Here is a 21,817-nt window from a genome sequence, read left to right as displayed (position 1 = left end):
CTACTTTGGGCACCTATAATGGGGCCCCTATCTCCTTCTCTCTAGATCCCAAGGTACCCCCAGTCAGACTTAAGCCTCGCAGGGTACCCCTACCACTATTGCCTAAACTAGACATCCAATTGGACAAATTGATTGCCCAGGGCATCTTAGTCCCTGTAGAACAAGCGCCATGGGAAACCCCCATTGTCACCCCAGTTAAACCTGATGGCTCCTTAAGGGTCTGTGCAGACTACAAAGCCACTATCAATAAGGCCCTTCAACACCATCCATACCCGATCCCAGTGGTCCAACAATTGCTTCATTCTTTGGGGAAGGGAGAGTATTTTCGAAAATCGACCTGGCACAGGCATACCAACAGCTTCCGGTCGATGAGGCCACATCCCTGGCCCAGACCATAGTGACCCATAGGGGTGCTTTTAGGTGCACCCGCCTGCAATTCGGGGTCAGTACCGCCCCAGGCATTTTCCAAAGTTTCATGGAACGATTATTGGCAGGCATAAAAGGAACCTCCCCATATTTTGACGATATATTTATATCAGGAAAAAACCAAGCAGAATTAAACATGCGCATCAGAGAAGTATTGGCTAGACTGCAAGCTAAGGGGTTAAAAGTAAAACCAGACAAGTGTGTGTGGGGAGCAAGTAGCATAGAATTTCTGGGCTATAGAATAGACAGTGAGGGAATACACCCCACAGCAGACAAACTAGAGGCCATAACCAAAGCACCCGAGCCAAATAATAAGACAGAACTCCAAGCATTTCTGGGCCTCCTTAATTTTTATTCTGTCTTCCTTAAACAGAAGGCAACGGCAGCAGAACCACTACACCGACTGCTGCAGAAGGGAGTTCCCTGGACCTGGGGCACAATGGAGCGCGAAGCTTTTCATAAAATAAAACAGTTATTGACCTCTAAAAGCGTAGTGGTTCAATATAGCTCAACTTTGCCAATAAGGCTCACGTGCGATGCTTCGGCGTATGGGGTTGGCGGGGTATTAGCTCACGTAATGCCAAACAATACAGAGGCCCCCATCGCCTTCTTTTCTAAAACATTGTCCATGGCAGAGAGAAACTACAGCCAATTAGACAAAGAGGCATTGGCCCTAGTCTCTAGCGTTAAGAAATTCCATTATTATCTCTGTGGGAGGAGTTTTGAACTAATAACAGATCACAAACCCCTGCTTGGTCTTCTAGCTGCCAATAAACCAACTCCTCCCTTCATGTCCCCTAGATTAATAAGATGGGCCCTTTTCCTGTCAGGATACCAATACCATCTAACACATAAGGGGGGAAAATCAATAAATCATGCTGACGGGTTAAGTAGATGCCCCATGCCCGAGTTAGTCTCAGATCCAACCCCCACAGAGGATGTCTTACTAATTGACCTTGAGGAAAACTGCCTGACCACTGCCAAAGAGGTGGCTGAGCACACTAAGAAGGATTTACTATTGTTAAAATTAATCAATTGTATTCAAAAAGGATGGTTGGGAGACTCTGAGGAAACTGGGCTGTCTGAATTTAAATCTAAAAGGTTGGAATTATCCTACTTGAAGGGATGCGTGTTATGGGGTGACAGGGTGGTCATTCCCAATACCTTAAAACAGAAGGTACTAAGTATGTTGCATACAGGCCACCCAGGCATTGTCAGAATGAAAGGGTTGGCCAGGGGCTATTTGTGGTGGCCAGGTTTAGATAGAGACATTGAGCAATGGGTAGCAAACTGTGACCCTTGCCAGGAGTCACGGCCCAATCCCCCGAAAACAACACCTCTGGAATGGGAAAGACCCACTGGGCCATGGTCCCGCATTCATATTGACTTCGCAGGGCCTATTGGAACCCAAAACTTTTTAATTGTGGTAGACGCGTTCTCCAGATGGGTGGAAATCATTGCTATGCAAAACATTACTACTTGTGCCACCATTAAAGCATTATACCATTTGTTTGCCACACATGGGTGCCCAGACATCCTAGTTTCAGATAACGGGCCACAATTAACTGCCAGACAATTTGAGTGCTTTTTAAGCAACTTAGGGGTCAGACACGCACTCACATCCCCTTACTCGCCATGGGTTAATGGCCTTGCAGAACGTTATGTACGTGTGGCCAAAGAAGCCTTGCGCAGGGCAGGCCCAGGGGAAATACAACACAAATTAGATCAATTTTTATTAATGCAGCATATCACCCCAAATTCCATCACAAACAAAAGCCCAGCAGAAATTTTAATGGGTCGAAAAATAAGGTCCCCCCTGGACAGGTTGCACCCTCGTTATTGTACTCAAAATGTAAATAATGAAACATGTACAGCACCTGAAATAAATATGTACCTAGGGCAACTTGTTTTTGCTAGAAATTTTGACGGGGGGTTGAGTTGGCTGAAAGGAAAAATAATGCAACAAACAGCCCCAAAATCTTATGTGGTACAATTGGAAGATGGCCGCACATGGAGGCGGCACATCGATCATTTAAGGGGGCGCATAACACCAAACGAAGAGCCGGCCGCTAACGGAAATTCTTCCCCCCAAGCAGACATTAATTCGCAACTCGAACTTTTGGAATTACAAAAGGACTTACCACGGCCTGATGCTTCCTCCAGCGACGCCGAGCCTTCCTCCTCTTCTGGGCACGGTGCGCCATCAGCATACTTGTCTCCGCAGGCCAGAGCCCCAACTTGGGCCCAGCCGCGGACAGGAGACAACGACGAGCCAACCTCCACCATAGACATACCAGCCGGTAATGATCTGCGCAGGTCTGAGCGCACGTCACGCCGGCCCAATCGATTGGAGGACTACGTCACTTGGCTCACTGATTGACAGTTTGGCTGAACTAATGAGGGAGGGGTGTTAAGTCTGTATATAACCAATGTAAAACTCTGTAAAAGAAAAGACCTTGTAAATACTGTTTAAACTATGAATAAACCTTGGCCGCGTCTGATTGGCTAAGACGCACGGCCGTTTCTTTTAGGCGCGAGCCTTAAAGGTATAAAAAGGGCTGTTCTGACACTGACAGCTCAGATGCGTTCCTTGCTGAAGTCACTTTCGAGAGAGCTGAATAAACGGAACCATCTTGTACTCCTGTCTGAGTCTCATTCATTTCAGTACAAATAGCCTGACTTGGATCTTTAGAATGGACATACCTGGAGAGACCTGATATGTCATATTCAAATAGTCAGTATTGCCCATTTTACTTGACCTACACAATGTCTGAAAATGTAATTGTTTTATATATTTAACATCTACTGTACAATCATATATTTTTAATGGGTTGCTTGCCTTAACTTGGTATCCTTCAGATATGTAGCTTTGTTGATAAGGATTAGGGTGAGTGTTCTAATATATCTGTAAAGCAGAAAATTAGAGAAAGCTGTTCCCAAACCATTTTTTATAGAAGGTGCTGTTGTTTGCAGGTGAAATAAACTTAGATGAAAAGAGATACTTCTGCATATCCAATGTTGTATTTCATTCCTAATCTCTCAAAAGCAGCTTTAAAATGACCTTCAACATATGCTAAAAATACTGAAAAAGGAATAGAAACCATTGTTGTGGAGCGTGCCTTTGAAACAGTGATGGGTTCCAGTTTGGACTGGTTCTTAGAAGATAGTATTAGTGGTGGGAGGCTCCACCCTCCCACTCAAGATGCTTTTGTTCATGCACAGAAATGTTGCGTGTGCACACAAGTTTGCACATGAACTGGTAGCAAAAATATCTACAAGCGATCACTGCTCTGCACATCTTACAGTAAGAGCCTCATCCTTTCTCCATGCAAAAACCCTCTTGACCTAAGTTCCTCATAGAGGTATGTGAAATTGTCACGCCTATATTTCTTTTGTGGGAGTTGCAACAAGGCCCAAAGCTCACCAATTGGGAGTATGCAAACTTTTCCTCTAATGGTGGTAGGAATTCTTTAGAACTCCAATGTTTCCAAATAAAGCCAGTCTTGGAAAAGTTCTTCCTGCATTTAGCTCCCAAGATAGAAATAAATTGGCTTTGGTGCCAGACACAGTAATAACATTTTGTTAATTGTATGATCATGAACCAAAGTGATCACACATATCTACTTTGTTGATGAAAGTCAGGGTTGCAAACATAATTATAATCTTTGGTGTAGCTTCTGAACTTGGATTCAAATAATATCTGAATTATCTATCTTTATTTTGGTCTTTCTGATGTAACAAAATAGGAGTTTTGCTTTTATTGCATGAAACATACTTGCTTCCCCTCTCGTCACTTAGTAGAAGAATGGAAACTTGTAAATGCTGTTTCTTCCCCTTTCACTTTATTTGATTACATATCTAGAAGACGCATTACAGCAATATACTACTAATATGCAAATAAATCACACACACAGTGACTTAATGGGGAACTCTCTGGAGGAACTGCAAGGATTTGCTGCATATTGAATTAACTGAATTAGAGTTAATTTGTATTTTTATCCCCCAAGATGACAAAACCCTTGAATAATGATACCAAAGCTCTTGAAAGAAAGCTCATGAAAGTTGGAATCTTTTTTTTAAACTTATTTTGTCAAGTACATATTGGTAGTACACAAGATATAACAGTGTTTATACACATGATATTGGTACTATAAGAGTGAAATATTAGGACAGAGATGGTAGGCATGGTGGTGCATTTATGCACACCCCTTACTGACCTCTTAGGAATTGGGTGAGGTCAACAGCGGATAGTCTAAGAGTAAGGTTTTGGGGGTTTGGTGATGTACTACAGAGTCCTGTTGTGACTTACATGCATTAACTACTTGGTTGCTGAACTGAAGGTTTTACAAAAGTCTATGTAAATTGCATCTATTGATTTGCCTTGGTCGAGATGTGTATCCTTATGTTTTTGCAGTGAAGGAGTTGCAGGTTACACAATCATTTTTTTCTGAAACCATATTGTTTATTAGAGAGTGGGTTGTTTGTTTCTAGGTGGAGGATAATTGATTGATAATTGATAATTGATAATAGAGCCGGGGTGGCGCAGCAAGTAGAGTGCTGTACTGCAGGCCACTGAAGCTGACTTGTAGATCTGAAGGTCAGTGGTTCAAATCTCATCACCGGCTCAAGGTTGACTCAGCCTTCCATCCTTCCGAGGTGGGTAAAATGAGGACCCGGATTGTGGGGGCAATATGCTGGCTCTGTTAAAAAAGTGCTATTGCTAACATGTTGTAAGCCGCCCTGAGTCTAAGGAGAAGGGCGGCATAAAAATTGAATAAATAAATAAATAAATTGATTTATGAATGATTCCATGACTTTTCATGTGATGCAACATAGAGAGATTCTGTAGTTTTCAACTAGACTGTTATCTCCTTTTTTGAAGATGGGGATGACCGTGGCTAGCGATCATAGTTTTGGTGTGAACTGGTCTTGAATGATTTTTCATAGATTATGCTTAATGGTTCAGCTATGGCTGTGGAGAGCTTTTTTAGGATTTTTAACAATGTGTTAACACATTTAAAGAACCTGCCCATGCTTATCTTGAAACTTACAAAGGAAAGAAATCCATTGATCCAGGGTTGCATGCAGATATTAGTTGTGTAATATTCTGTTTTATCCAGAATTGGTCCAATTCCTATACAGTGATCCCTCGAGTTTCGCGATCTCGATTATTGCGAAACGCTATATCGCGATTTTTCAACCCGGAAGTAAACAACACCATCTGCGCATGTGCGCCCTTTTTTTTCCCTATGGCCACGCATGCGTAGATGGTGGAGTTTGCTTCCCCGCCGGGCAGATCAGCTGCTGGGCGGCTTCCCTGGGTCTTCCCCCTCTTGCCGGGGTTTCCCCTTTGCGTGGGCGGCGGGGAAACCCCAGCGCTGCTTCCGCGAGCAACGGCGTGGGCAGGCGAAGGGCGGGCGCGCGGACAAGCGGCGGCCGGACAAACGGGAGCAACGCGGTGGCCTCACAAGCGGCGGCCGCGCCAGCAACGGCGGCGCGGCGTCCGGACAAATGGGAGCAACGCGGCGGCCTCACAAGCGGCGGCCACGCCAGCAATGGCGGCGCGGCGGCCGCACAAATGGGAGCAACGCGGCGGCCTCACAAGCGGCGGCCACGCCAGCAACAGCGGCGCGGCGGCCGCACAAACGGGAGCAACGCGGCGGCCTCACAAGCGGCGGCCACGCCAGCAACAGCGGCGCGGCGGCCGCACAAACGGGAGCAACGCGGCGGCCTCACAAGCGGCGGCCACGCCAGCAACAGCGGCGCGGCGGCCGCACAAACGGGAGCAACGCGGCGGCCTCACAAGCGGCGGCCACGCCAGCAATGGCGGCGCGGCGGCCGCACAAATGGGAGCAACGCGGCGGCCTCACAAGCGGCGGCCGCGCCAGCAACGGCGGCGCGGCGGCCGCACAAACGGGAGCAGCGCGGTGGCCGCACAAACGGGAGCAACGCGGCGGCCTCACAAGCGGCGGCCACGCCAGCAACAGCGGCGCGGCGGCCGCACAAACGGGAGCAACGCGGCGGCCTCACAAGCGGCGGCCACGCCAGCAACGGCGGCGCGGCGGCCGCACAAACGGGAGCAACGCGGCGGCCTCACAAGCGGCGGCCACGCCAGCAACGGCGGCGCGGCGGCCGCACAAACGGGAGCAACGCGGCGGCCTCACAAGCGGCGGCCACGCCAGCAACAGCGGCGCGGCGGCCGCACAAACGGGAGCAACGCGGCGGCCTCACAAGCGGCGGCCACGCCAGCAACAGCGGCGCGGCGGCCGCACAAACGGGAGCAACGCGGCGGCCTCACAAGCGGCGGCCATGCCAGCAACGGCGGCGCGGCGGCCGCACAAACAGGAGCAACACGGCGGCCTCACAAGCGGCGGCCGCGCTAGCAACGGCGGCGCGGCGGCCGCACAAACGGGAGCAACGCAGCGGCCTCGCAAGTGGCGCCCGCGCCAGCAACGGCGGCATGAGGAACGCGGCCGCCGCGCCGCTCGTGCCGGGAACCAAACAGCCTGAGTTGCTCCCGGATTCTCCTCCGACCTGCCCTCAACTTACCTTCCAGCTGATGCTTCGATCCTTGGAAGAGGCCAGAGCGCCTTTCTGCACCACACTCTCCGCTTCGGTTCCTTTCCGGAAGATGGAAGTTTCTCTCCTTCCATCCTTTCTAGCAATACAATACTTGATGGTTAAAACCATCGAGTACAGTATTGTATTGCTAGAAAGGATGGTTAAAACCATCGAGTATTGTATTGCTAGAAAGGATGGAAGGAGAGAAACTTCCATCTTCCGGAAAGGAACCGAAGCGGAGAGTGTGGTGCAGAAAGGCGCTCTGGCCTCTTCCAAGGATCGAAGCATCAGCTGGAAGGTAAGTTGAGGGCAGGTCGGAGGAGAATCCGGGAGCAACTCAGGCTGTTTGGTTCCCGGCACGAGCGGCGCGGCGGCGGGCAGGCGGGTCCTCAGCTGTTGGTCGGGGGTCTTCCCAAGTGCGGAAGTGAAAAACACCATCTGCACATGCGCGAGGGCACGCATGCGCAGATGGTGTTTTTACTTCCGCACCACTATATCGCGAAAAATCGAGTATCGCGAGGGGTCTTGGAACGTAACCCTCGCGATACTCGAGGGATCACTGTAATGGCAATTTAATGAAAACGAACAAAACTTCTTCAATGATACCAGCCCTTTTATTATGCGTGCCATTCCTTTTAAAAAAAAACTTTTTTGCAGTCTTTATTTAGATTTCTAATTAAACACTTCAGTGATTTTATTCTATACAGGATTATATTGTAATACTGAACTGCCAGGATATGTGAGAAACTAATCATAAATTAGACATCAATTTAATGATTAGAAATCATATTAAAATGTTATTTTTATTTTAGTAAATTAAAAAAATATTTTTGAATTTTTGCTGACATCTAAGGAGTCAAACACTACCCTCACTATAGACTTCCTTCATTTGCTATTATATTTATTTATGATATTGCCATGTTTTCTTTAAGAAATATGCCTGAAATTTTTTAGTTGCATCAGTGCTTAGCATAAAAATAGATTGTCAGCAAATTTAGGAGGAAGTTTCCATAGGTTTTTTTCTCTCTGCGATAACATTCCAAAAAAGATTTTCCCCAGCAGAACTAGCAATCTATTTTTTTCCGAAAAGAGGACATTAAAAAACTATTATTAACATATCTAATTTCTGCCAAGTTTGTATTAATAAAAAGGAACAAAAATGATCAATTTTAGTGTACTGTACTTCAAATACTGTCATTCTATATGATCTCAATTCACAACATTTGGGGTTTAAATAAAGTGAAAAAGACTTGTGTGAACTACTGTATATAGCTGTAGTTAAAACAAATTTAATTGATTTACTTGAAATTCTTTTCCTTGTTTGAAATAAAATCAATTCAGTCTTTGAGGGGAAAAAACTCAATCATTTGCTTCAGATCTTTAAAAATGGCCTCAGAGGAAATATTTTGGGGTGCCCAATTTATCTCTTTCAACACACCAAGGATTTATAAAGTTTTCGTCAATTAGGATCATTCATAACATAAATATGTAAGGAATTCTAGATATAATATTTACCAGGACTGGCCTTATGTGAAAGTACACAGAATACCTACTGTTTTTCATCAATGACATAAACAGAAAGATATATTTAACAGTTCACTACACTGAATTATATTAAAAAGTACATTCATAAAACAGAAAGCTAGGTTGAAAGTAACAACATTGGGGGAAGAAAATCACATGCATAGGTACAAGTCAGGGGATTCCGCTGTTTCAGATCATGTGATAAGCTGCCCAGGAGACATGACTATAAAAATGCTAAATAAATCACATTGTTTCCAAGTTGAGAAGGCTTTTTTAAATTGACTCGAGGCACTATCTCCTAAGGAGAGCATAGGTAGGGTCAGGAAAGTGGGACATAAAATAGGAATAAAAGCAGGTATTATGGGGAAATACTGAAAATATTAGTAGGCTTAGTCTATAGACAAAAAGATGGCATTCTCTGCATATTCGAACAGCTACAGTAGAATACCACAAAGCCTTGATTGTTTCTGTTTTGACTTGTATGAATGTGTATGTTTTAATTGTGTATGTGCATACAACTGTGTACAGTATATGTTTAAGTTACAGCAGTGATTTTCAACCTTTTTTGAGCCACGGCACATTTTTTACATTTACAAAATCCTGGGGCACACCACCAACCAAAATGACACCCTAAGACACTCTCCTCTCTTTTTCCATCCCTCTCTCCTCTCCCCCTTGTGTGTGTGTATGTGTGTGTGTGTGTGTGTACACATTCTGGAACCCTTTCCAAAAACCGGTGAGGGCTGGGGGTTTTCTCTCTCTTATTCTTTGAGTGCTTTTTATCATATGCTTTAAATCAAGAGTCACTTCTCTCTCTCTTTTGTTTCTCTCTCTTTCCTCTCATTCTCTGACTCAATCATTTTCTCATTTCTCTTTTTTTTCTCCCCTTTTTGCTCATTCCCCCCCCTCTCTCTCCCTTCCTCTCCTTTTCTCTCTTTCTCTCTCTCTTTCTTTCTCTCTTGTTTTCTTTCTCACTCTTGCTTTCTCTCTTTCTCTCTTTTCTCTCTCTCTTGCTTTCTCTCTCTCTCTTGCTTTCTCTCTCTCTCTCACTCTCTCTCTCTCTCTCTTAGCAAAAAGTTGCGTGACCGAAACCTGAGCGGCACACCTGACCATGTCTCGCGGCACACTAGTGTGCCACGGCACACTGGTTGAAAAACACTGAGTTACAGAATATAGTTTTTGACTGAATATTGAAAAACATATCTTAATATAAGGAGCCAGATCATTTGATATAATTAATTATCTGGAATAGAGCCAGTATTTCTCTTGCTGAAAATCTTATTTAAAAAGAGTAGCCAATTATCTATTGTTGGTGCTGTAGATCTGATTCACTTGTAAGACCTATTTTATATATTTTTAAATTTGAATACCAAAATCTACTAATTGGTACAGGAATATAAAACTGTTTTCCCCCTTCAGTTCAATCATATCTAATTGTGGACAGGTCCCAGCAGTTTTCTTGGAAAGGTTTTTCAGAAATTATTTGCCATTTCTTCCTTCATAGGGCTGAGAGATAGTAACTGGCCCAAGGTCACCCAGCTGCCTTTACCTCTAAGGCAAGACTAGAACTCACAGTCTCCGATTTCTAGCCTGATTCCTTAACTCTTATTGACTGATTGTCAAAAGACATATATCCAAAATTAAATAATTAAATAATTGAACATCTCAGAATTTCTTGGGAAACAATGAACATAAACTAGCCACTTGAACTGGGTTTTGCATTACTAAAATGTAACAGCTTCCAAGTGACAATATGTTTTTCAAACACAGTAATTTTGTTGCTGTTATTACTAAAAATCTATGAGTTGATTTTTATTGTTGATTTACAAATCATATGTTATCTAAATCTAAATCTGTTTCTCTTCTCAGTAATTTACAGAGCCTCCTCCAATTTTTTTTCTGATTTAAATTAATAGTTCTATAATTTTCTATTGAGAAGAAGCTACCTTAAGATGCCAGTTTTTCACCAGTTTGTTCTGCTTCCTTTTGCTGTTCCTGTGTTATATTATTTTCTGAATGTATGTAGTTCTCCAATAAAGGTATCATGAAAATTGAGTACTATTAGACCAACTTTCAGAATTCTCAGCCATGGCAGAGGCTAAATTGGAAGACTAAAACATAGATTGAAGCCAGTAATGGGCTCCTATGGGGTCCGGTCAGGTACGCAGAACCGGTAGAATTTTTTTTTCTCCTTTTTCCCCCATTCTGGGCTCTGGGTATGTTTTTCCTATCACAGTAAATGAGGTTGAATGTGTATAATTTTAGAAAAGCTGTCTGTGTGTGTGTGCCTGTGTATAATATAAAGTATATTTTTGTGTGCTTGTGTATAATATGTATGTACACATATGGCATATATACATAGAATTAAATAGTATACAGTGATACCTTGTCTTACAAACGCCTCGTCATACAAACTTTTCGAGATACAAACTTGGGGTTTAAGATTTTTTTGCCTCTCCTTACAAACTATTTTCACCTTACAAACCCACCACCGCCGCTGGGATGCCCCGCCTCTGGACTTCCGTTGCCAGCGAAGCACCCGTTTTTGCACTGCTGGAATTTTCCTGAGGCTCCGCTCCATGGGAAACCCCACCTCCAGACTTCCGTGTTTTTGTAATGCTGCAGGGGAATCCCAGCAGGGCAATCCCAGCAGCGCAAAAACGGGCGTTTCGCTGGCAACGGAAGTCCGGAGGTGGGGTTTTCCAGCGAGGGGAGCCTCAGTGAAATCGCAGCATCACAAAAAACAGAAGTCCGGAGGTGGAGTTTCGAGGATTTCGGTGTTTTTGCGATGCTGCGATTTCAGTGATGCTCCCTTCGCTGGGAAACCCCACCTCCAGACTTCCGTTGCCAGCAAAGCGCCCATTTTTGCTATGCTGGGATTCCCCTACTGGGATTCCCCTGTAGCATCACAAAAACACAGAAGTCCGGAGGTGAGGTTTCCCATGGAGGGGAGCCTCAGGGAAATCCCAGTAGCGCAAAAACGGGCGCTTCGGCTGGCAAAAGGGGTGAATTTTGGGCTTGCACGCATTAATTGCTTTTCCATTGATTCCTATGGGAAACATTGTTTCGTCTTACAAACCTTTCACCTTAAGAACCTCGTCCTGGAACCAATTAAGTTTGTAAAACAAGGTATAATTGTATTTTGGATGTTCAGTAATAGTAAATAGATAGGGAAACTGTATCTCTTTGAGGTGAGGAGAGGCCAGGCACCGTAACCTTAACCCCAACCCTTGATGTGAATGATGTCAAGTTGGCCACCTTTAAGCCAGTCACATGTCCTTTAAGCCACCCTCCGATCACATGATCATCAAGCCACTCCCACATGATCACATGGCCAGCAAGGCACACCCACAAAATAAGCCAGGCCCACAGTGTGGTAATATATATTTTTTGCAGCCCTTCACTGATTCAAGCCATACTAGTTCTAGGTAATGGATAAGAAAGAAATAACTTTTTCTGTATTCCCCCATCCCCGAAAAAAATCTACCAAACTTTTACTAAACAGATAACTCTTATGTAGTTTCTTCTTTGCAGCAAAACAGGGTTTCTGAACACCATGTGATTCCATCCCATTCCACCCCCAAAATATTCAAGATTTTGAGTATATCTCAGTGATAGCTTCTGAGCAACATCCATTACATATTTGTTCTATTATACACTTCTTTCCAAGGAAATGGATGATAAAATCATTGCTCATCATTCACTATTATCTACATTATTAATATGAATACTTTCCTCTCAAACCTCATATTTTGAATGATGCAATCTTACATTTTTAGCAAGAGCATTTAGACTTATATACCGCTTCGCAGTGCTTTACAGCCCTCTTTAAGTGGTTTACAGAGAGTAAGCATATTGCCCCCAACAATCTGGGTCCCTCATTTAACTGACCTTGGAAGGATGGAAGGCTGAGTCAACCTTGAGCCTACTGAGATTCTATCTGCCAAACTGCTGGCAACTGATGATCAGCAGAATAAATAAATCCTACTGTTCAATGAGTCTCAGTAGATCAAACATTCTGCCTTATGGTTCATTTGGCCCTGTAGTTGTGGGGTGCTATTGCATTGGTTGAATACTCTATTTTGTTCTGAAAAACTGACAATAGACTTGGGAGATCTGTTCAAAAAGGGATGAATAGAAAAAAAATCTATTTTGCTTTGGCTGTCTTCCAGTTCTTCCTAATTAGATCTTTTTATTCTATGACAGTGATGGTGAACCTTTTTACCTTGGGTACCAAAAGTGTGTGTGTGTGCTATTGCGCATGTGTGAGTGCCAGTTCAATGCCTGGGGAGGGTGAAAACAGCTTCCCCCACCCCCTAAAGTTTCTGGAGTCCAGAAACAGCCTGTTTACCAACTTCTGGTGAACCCAGTAGGCTCGTTTTTTCGCCCTTCCCAGGCTCCAAAGACTTTCCTAGAGCCAGGGGAAGGTAAAAATGCCCTCCCCCATCCCTCCCAGAGGCTCTCTGGAAGCCAAAGACTGTTCTATGTTTACAAATTTATAATTATTTGAATATGTCTTTGATTGAAATAGTAACTGAAGAACACACACAAAAAGCTTACCTAAGTAGGTGCAATCTTCTCAAAAAAACTTCAAACTTCATATCAGAGCAAAGTCTTTTTTTATACCGCTATGATATGATATATGATATGATATGGTAGATTCCATTGTAGTGTTTATTTTTCTGGTCTTCAGAATTCTTACTCAGTTGAAATAGTATTCTTTGTGTATCACTTCTATTCAGTTTTATGCAAAATATTGCAGACCATAAAAAAATAAGTGCACACATGTTTTACATGCCTTATTTATTTATTTATTCATTCATTCATTCATTCATTCATTCATTCATTCATTCATTCATTCAATCATTCATTCATTCATTCATTCATTCATTCATTCATTTATTTATTCGACTTCTATGCTGCCCAATCCCAAAGGACTCAGGGAGGCTTACAACAGCGGTACAAATATAAGAATAAATACAAAACAGTAAAAGAAGTCGAATTGTTACCTGAGGTTAACATAACATAGGTAGCCCTTGAGTTACAATTTAGTGACCTTTTGAAGTTACAGTAGCACTTTAAATAGTCACTTATAAGAACCATTGCATTATTCCCATGTGAATCTTGTCATATGATTAAAATTCAGATGCGGTAACTGATCATATTTATGATGGTGGCTATGTCCCAAGATTATGTGATCCCCTTTTGTAACCTTTTGACAAGCAACCATTTTACTAACTTAGCATCTACAGTGATTCATTTAACAACAGTGGCGAGAAAGCTCAAAAAATACAGAAAAAATAACAACTGTCTTGTTCAGGTCCGGAAATTTTGGCTCAATTGTGGTCATAAGTTGAGGACTACATGTAATTTTTCTATACCAATATTGGAAAAATATATTCCAAAATCCATATTATAGCAGTTAGATGTTAACACATGTTGAGTAAATATAATGTATGCTTTTGAGTTCTCTCTATTCTTTTTTTACCAGACAAGGTAGTAAATAAGAGAAGAGAGAGAATGAAAGAACATCAATATGAAACTATCATAGAGTCATGAGAAATCTTGTAATGATGTTTCATTGCTACAAAAGTTTTGAGGTTAAAGTGAGTATCAAAATCCAATCCCCTAATTGTTAACTTTCATTACATATTTAAATGTTATGAAATGTTTAAAAATTACTCTTTTAAAATCCACTACTAAATACATTGCGTAATGTAATATTCTTAGTCATAGTTGCAAAATTCAAGATAGCGGGTGGGGTTGTTCAACCACATTTTTGCTATTACTTATCTAAAAATTCTGTTTTTCCTTAAAATTTGAGTCCTAAAAAGATAGAAATAGTGATATAATTGTAGCATGATTAATTGATTGTATATCACCTAGAAGACTTACCATATCCCTAGAACTGTGATAGCGAACCTATGACACATGTGTCACAGGTGGCACATGGAGCCATATTTGAGGGTAAGTGAAGTGTTGCCCTGTGTCAGCTCCAGCATACAGGTGTGTTCTGGCCAGCTAATTTTCATCCTTCTGGAGGGTGGTGGGAGGTAGTTTTTGTCTTCTCTAGAGCCTGTGGATGGTGAAAAATTGACCCAATAGGCTGTTGGACTCTGTTGAGCCATTTTTCATCCTCCGCAGGTTTTAGGAGGTTTTTCTGAAGCCTGGGGAGGGTGAAAAATGGCCCAACAAGTTTGTTTCTGAACCTCCAGCTGGGCCGTTGAGTCCATTTTTCATCACCCACTGGCTCCGAAGGTAGACGTGGGGGATAGCACATGGAGGGGCGTTGGTGCATGAATGTGTATGTGGAAGGGCATTGCATTATGGTCGTAGGCAGGTGTGCACACACTGCATGCTTTTTGGCATCTGAGCAAAAAAAGGTTCGCTATCACTGCCCTAGAACATGGACATCTGTTGTTAACCTCAGTGATGACAAGACTGTCATGATCAAACAGTGCAAATCCACCTTTTCAAACATATATCTAACATTGACCATAAAAAAGAACAAGACACACTGCATTGTGGAATTGCAACATACATTCCATCCCTTGCTTTATGTGAGCACAGTGGCTCACAAGTTTAGGCTACTGGACTGTTGATAGACAGGCTTGCATTTGAGAACTGTTTGTTAGCACAGGATGGAGTAAGCTCCTGTCACAAAGTCTAGCTCCTGCTGACCCAGCAGTTTGAAAGTGGTTGACTGTGAGTAGGTAAATTGGTACCATTTCAGTGGGCAAATTAACATGGAGATGAGAGGAGCCACCACCTAGACCAGTGATGGTGAACCTATGGCACGGGTGCCACAGGTGGCACGCGGAGCCATATCTGCTGGCACGCGAGCTGTTGCCCTAACTCAGCTCCAACATGCATGTGTGTGCTGGCCAGCTGATTTTTTGCTCACAGAGAGGCTCTGGGAGGGCATTTTTGGCTTCCAGAGAGCCTCCAGGCAGATGGGGGAGGGCGTTTTTACCTCCCCCGCTCCAGGGAAGCTTACTGAGCCCACCAGAAGTTGGGAAACAGGCAGTTTCTGGCCTCCAGAGGGTCTCCTGGGGTGGGGGAAGGTGCTTTCTCTCCCCCCAGGCATTGAATTATGGGTGTGGGCACTAGCTCATGTGCAATAGCACATGTTTGAGCTCTTTTGGCATCCGAGGAGAAAAAGGTTTGCCATCATTGACCTAGACAATGGTGATGTCAGTATTCAATCCTTTCAACCCAGAAGAGCTTCAGTACTTCCAACACAATTTTTCCTTACTCCCTCAAAAAAAATCTGTGTCTCTTAATAAATACTATTGTGAAAGTATGGATATCTATAGGTATCACAGGAAAATTCATATTGATAGCTAAATCAACATTTCATATTCAGGTCTATTATCTCCAGGAGTGGGCTACTGCTTGGACTGGTGGGGGGGGGTGCAGTGGGGTAGCGAAAATGGAGCTCCACCCTGGAGCACCCAATTTGCCTTAAAAGATTTTGAAAGAAAATGCAGGGCGTCCTGCATAAGCCACACCCACAATGTGATAGTAAAAATTTTGGTAGCCCTTCACTGATTATCTATATTATTCAATTCAGAACATTTTAAGGCATATTTGAGGACTGGATTTGCACATCACATTAAACACAGTTTACTTAAATGTGGTCCGTTAAATGCTTATTTATTTATTTATTTATTTATTTATTTATTTATTTATTTATTTATTTATTTATTTATTTATTTATTTATTTATTTATTTATTTATTTATATGTTTGTTTTGTCATGTACTTATTGGTGGTATACAAAGATATAATATTTATATACATGACACTAGTAAAAGAGAAACATTATAAGGGGACGGAAGGCACTCTGGAGAACTTACGCACGACCCTTAGTGACTGTTCTGTCTGGGTTCCCCCAGACGTCAACACCAACTAAAAGGAGTAGCCAGACACGCTGGTAAAAAGCAAAGTCATTTTATATCTTTGAAAACAAACACAGATAACAAAAACTGTTCTTACAAACTGGAATGCTATGAAGCTTCACAGAAGAGTCACGACGGCCAGACAATACAACAGGCTTCTTGCTGGCACACACACCACTGTAGATAATAAAACCCACGTCTCCCCCAAGTTTTCAGCCTTCGAGGCCACAAGCCAGAATCAGAGACGCCAAGGATCGAAGCAAGGTCACAGGACTCCCAAAAGATAACTCTCCACAATACAGGAAGGGCGGGCCTGCCTTTTCAACCTTTCTGAGGAGAACCACACCCAAACCCAGCTGTTGCCTATTAGGGATGGAAATACCTGGCTAATTGTCCCCTTCGTTGTGCTGCACTTCTCTGGCTCATATCTATGATGGCTTGTGCGTTCTCATCTAATGACTCCAGGCTACTCGCTGGGGAGAGCTCCCCCCCGGGGGTCTCAGGCTGTTCTCCCTCCTCCTCATCCTGACATTCCTCTTCCCCGTCTGCCTGGTCCTCCTCCTCCTCCTGTTCCTCGTCCTCCCCCTCTGAGCATGGAGCCGGCAGAGTTCCAGCTGTTCCCTGAGGAGCCTCAGACTGAATCACAACAGTGACCTCTTAGGAATCAGGAGAGGCCAACAGTGGATAATCTAAGGGTAAAGTTTTGGGAGTTAGGTGATGATACTACAGAATCTGGTAGTAAGTTCCATGCATCAAGTACCTGGTTGCTAAAGTTGTATTTCCTACAGTCGAGTTTAGAGCAGTTTACTTTAAGTTTGTATCTGTTGTGTGCTCGTGTGTTGTTGTGGTTGAAGTTGAAGTAGTCATTGACAGAAAGAATGTTGTAGCAGATGAGTTTATGGGCTATGCTTAGGTCATGTTTAAGACGACGTAGTTCTAAGCTTTCTAAAACTAGGATTTTAAGTCTTGTTGCATAGGGTATTCTGTTGCGAATGGAGGAGTGGGGGACTTTTCTCGTAAAGCATCTCTGGACATTTGCTAGAGTGTTTATGTTCAAAATGCGGTGTGGGTTCCAGACAGATGAGCTGCATTCAAGAATTGGTCTGGTGACAGTTTTATATGCTCTGGTTAGTAGCACAAGATTACCAGAGCAGAAGCTATGTAGAATACAACACAGTTGGCTGAATTTACACAAATTGTTAAGACATACACCATAATTACAAAGCATTCTACCCAGATCTATACAATATGGTAAGATAAAAAGTAAAATAAAAAAATGTGGAGACCCAGTCAGTAAGCTTTGCTTTATATATTACATTGCATATTCTATGATGTTGGCAACAGGCAAAAACAATTATATTGTTGGTGTAATACATTCCTGGCATAATGCATTCTTGAGTACATGATAGTACCCAAAGAGAAATAGCCTTAGATAGATTAAAATGTAAGTTAGTTGGTAATTAACTTGCTGCTGCAGAATAAGTAGAGTTGGCCAAAGAACTACATAACAAATATCCCTTCCTCAAATAGCTTTTATATATAAATAGATATGGCTATCCTATTCCCAGGTTCCATATATGTATTCATTGGAATGATTAGTCACAATGACTAAAAATACCATTTGCTTTAATAATCTATTGTAGTGTTTATCAGACCCATGTTTTCTGTATAATTGTTCTATTCCATGGAACTGTTTGCTCTAAAAGGGCTTTCTCAGTTTCTTTTAATGTGTTTTAAGAAAGTTTGCCAAGAAAGCATACCTTCAATTTTCTTTACAAAAAGCAAGTTCTAATTTCTGAATCTGCTAACAAATGCTAACTAACAAATATACTAAATAATACCATCAAATTATTTTAGCAACTACAATGGTATCTCTACTTACGAACTTAATTCATTCTGTGACCAGGTTCTTAAGTAGAAAAGTTTGTAAAAGAAGCAATTTTCCCCTTAGGAAAATCTTCCCCAAATATTATCTTGTCTATAATAATCCTCTTTCATTATTTTCGGTAAGATATTTTCAAGTGCTAGTATCTTCATAAATATTTTATAATCTTGGTTTGCCAAAGTGCTAGGACAATAGGACCCCGGATCTCTTAAATCTCGATCAGTTTTCGGGATGGTAACAATCTCTGAAATCTTCCATGTCTGCGGAGTATTATGAGTTTGCAATATATCACTAAACAATTTCCCCAAATGCGGCAACAATTCATTCATAGAAGTTTTATAAAATTCTCCTGTAAAGCCATCCAGGCCCAGTGCTTTGGCTTGTTTTAACCCTTTAATTACTCTAGCAATTTCATCCTGTGTAATTTCTGTATTCAGTATTTGTTTATCTTCTTCGCTTTATATTTTCCCAACATTAAGAACTCCTACATTTACCTGCTCTTCTTTATACAAATCCTCAGAATATTTTCTCATTATCTTCTCCAACTGTTGTTTACCATATCTAACCATTCCACTAGGGTCTCTTAATGCTAATATGCCTGATTTTTCAGAGTGGAGGCCCTGTTTCCTCCCAGGAGATTCCTAGAGAGGCCCCTCCCCACCTTTTCTGGCCTTGTTTCCTCCTAGGAGATTCCTAGAGAGGCCCCATGGAGGCTTCTCCCTGACTTTTCCGGCCCTTTTTCCTCCCAGGAGATTCCTAGAGAGGCCCCACAGAAGCTTCTCCCCACTTTTTACAGCCCTGTTTCCTCCCAGGAGATTCCTAGAGAGGCTCCATGGAGGCTTCTCCATGACTTTTCTGGTTATAGTTTTGGAGGCTCGGGTTTGTAAGTAGAAAATGGTTCTTGAGAAGAGGCAAAAAATGTTGAACACCCGATTCTTATCTAGAAAAGTTTCTAAGTAGAGGCGTTCTTAGGTAGAGGTACCACTGTATCTCTTCACTAGTAACTCTTGCGGAACCTGGCTTGGACTGTATACAGAAATCTTACTTGAAAAATTAACTCCCAGATTTGATATATAAAATTTAGTTGTTAAATTTCTGGTAGCTTCATACATTTGACCATGTGATAAAGTTATGAATATAGTGGTCCCTGAGGTCCAAAATGTTGAGGACACCTGGTCTAGATTATTGTGTCAGGCCTGAGTCTTCATGTGGAGTTTAGAGAGTTCAGCCTGCCACAACACAAGGGGGGGGGGGGGGTAGGGAGTAGTTAAAGGAGAAAGATTCCAAAGATTCCTTTCTCCATGCCAAGGCCACCGTTTGTTCTGCCTCAACTGAAGAGAAGAGGAAGTTGATAAGCTCCTGCACACAGACTGGCTCCCGTGATGAACTTGTGGGTGTGGGGGATGTAAGATGAACCTTAACCTAGGTGGGATTCTGGGAAGTACTCAGAATCGGAATGACAATGGCGTAGCTCACATGGTTCTATTAATAAATCACGCTCTGATTGAGAGAAATGGACTGGGACTTGTTTTATTTCTCAGATGCTATTTAGAACGCTGATGGATTGAGAATCTCCAGAGATGGATAAATATAGTATATATACTAAATTAACAACAAATGTTGCTATTGTTTTAATACATAACATGAGATTAATTTTATTGTACAGAATAGTATTAACTATTTCTTAAAGATATTTGATATGATAGTTCCCTATATAGGACTGCCATCATAAACTAGGTGGTCAATGAAATAGGGCTTTACAATCATGTCATTTAGAAACAGCAAAAGCTATTCAGAGCACAATTGCTTCTGTAAGATGACACTAGCTGTATGACTATTAAAAAGCAATGTGAGAAAAACAGAATTTATAAAGAAGATATATTTTCTTCTGTAGCGAGGATGCTTATTTTTTATGAAAGTCAAATTGAGATTATTTTGTATTGCTTACATAGAAGGAAGAAATTTATGAATGAAATATAGCAACAAGGATTGCAAAATTCTAAAATACCCTGAAGAGCAATAGTATCAGTCAACAATGGTTTCGGTCTTTAATTTATGTCATTCTAACTTCCTTGATCCATTCTTTGAAAATCAGTAGTAACAACGTCTATGTAATGAATGACTATGGCTCTTGAGAAAGTCTCAATGTACTCCACTCCTTTACTCAAGAGAAACCTTCTGATTTCCACATTCTATTTACAAATATTGTAGTAATTTAAATTTTAGTTCCCCTTTTTCTCACCTTTTTTGTAATCATAATTCTTTTTCCTTTCTCTTTCCTTACAATATTAAACATTCAACTGGGGGAAAGAGAAATGAATAAAAAACAGAAAAAACAGAAAAAGACGAAAAATTTAGAAGAATTGAAATAACTAGTCTCATGTTCTACTTTATGGTACCCCAGGGTACTCAATCTGATGGAATGGAGTCTTGAGGCATTACTAGGATGGATTTCTTGAGATAAATGTTAAGGCCGATACCATATTTAAATATGATAAAATTAAATTTTCAAATTTCCTGCCTTTGTTTATTAACAAAAATAATAACTTCCTATACTCTTGTTTCCTTTATCAATATTCACATTCTCTTTTGAAAATCCATACAATAATGATTAAAACTTATAGTCTTATACACATACCCTGTTTCCCCGATAGTAAGACACCCCCGATTGTAAGACGTATCGGGGGTTTCAGGGGGGTCGGCTAATATAAGCCGTACCCCGAAAGTAAGACATATGTCTTACTTTTGGGGAAACACGGGGGTATTGCCGGGCGGGGGGAGCCCGATGACGTCGCTTCCAAGCTCCCCGTGCGCCCCTCGCCTTCGTCTCGCCGCGGCGCCACTGCCTCTTCCCCGGCTTGGCAAAGCGAAGGACGGCGCTGGTCCGAAGCGAGCCGAGCGGGCGGCGGCTTGCAGCAAAGGCGCTCGTCCCAGCAACCGAGTCCTGCCGAGGCTCGGCTGCAAGTGGCCAGCGAGGCCGACCGGCTCCGAGGCGAGCGGCCAGAGCTGCGCCCTCCTTCGGCCTCCTCCTTTCCAGCAGGCAGGTGGGGCTGCCCAACTGCACAGAGCGGCTCCTCCCCTCCAGACACACGCTTCCCTGACACGCGTCTGCGGCTCCATGCGTGCACGCCGCTTGGAGCCCTGAGGTTGAACTTGGAAAAGGGCTCACGAGGCTCCTGTCCCGTGGCTGCCCTTCTGGACTCTGGGGAGATGCCTTCGGGAACGCGACCCTTTCAATTTTTTTCCAATGTAAGACATACCCCGAAAGTAAGACATAGTGGGGCTTTTGGGGGTAAAAAGAAAGTAAGACACTGTCTTACTTTTGGGGAAACATGGTATTAGTGCAATTTGTATCAATTGAAAAGAGAGGAAGTTGTGCTTTAGATTTGCACTCCAAAAAGACAAGACACAGTATGAGGAAGGAAATGGTAAATCTTAAAGATTGTAAAGTATTAATTAGGATTTGTAAACAGTCTGGGCTCAGATTATCTTCCCATGGCTACATCTTCCCATGTTTTGTT

The sequence above is a fragment of the Erythrolamprus reginae genome, chromosome Z (assembly GCF_031021105.1).
Source record: "Erythrolamprus reginae isolate rEryReg1 chromosome Z, rEryReg1.hap1, whole genome shotgun sequence".
Lineage (NCBI taxonomy): Eukaryota > Metazoa > Chordata > Lepidosauria > Squamata > Dipsadidae > Erythrolamprus > Erythrolamprus reginae.
The sequence above is the reverse complement of the archived record's forward strand: the minus strand, read 5'-3'. Positions refer to the sequence as shown.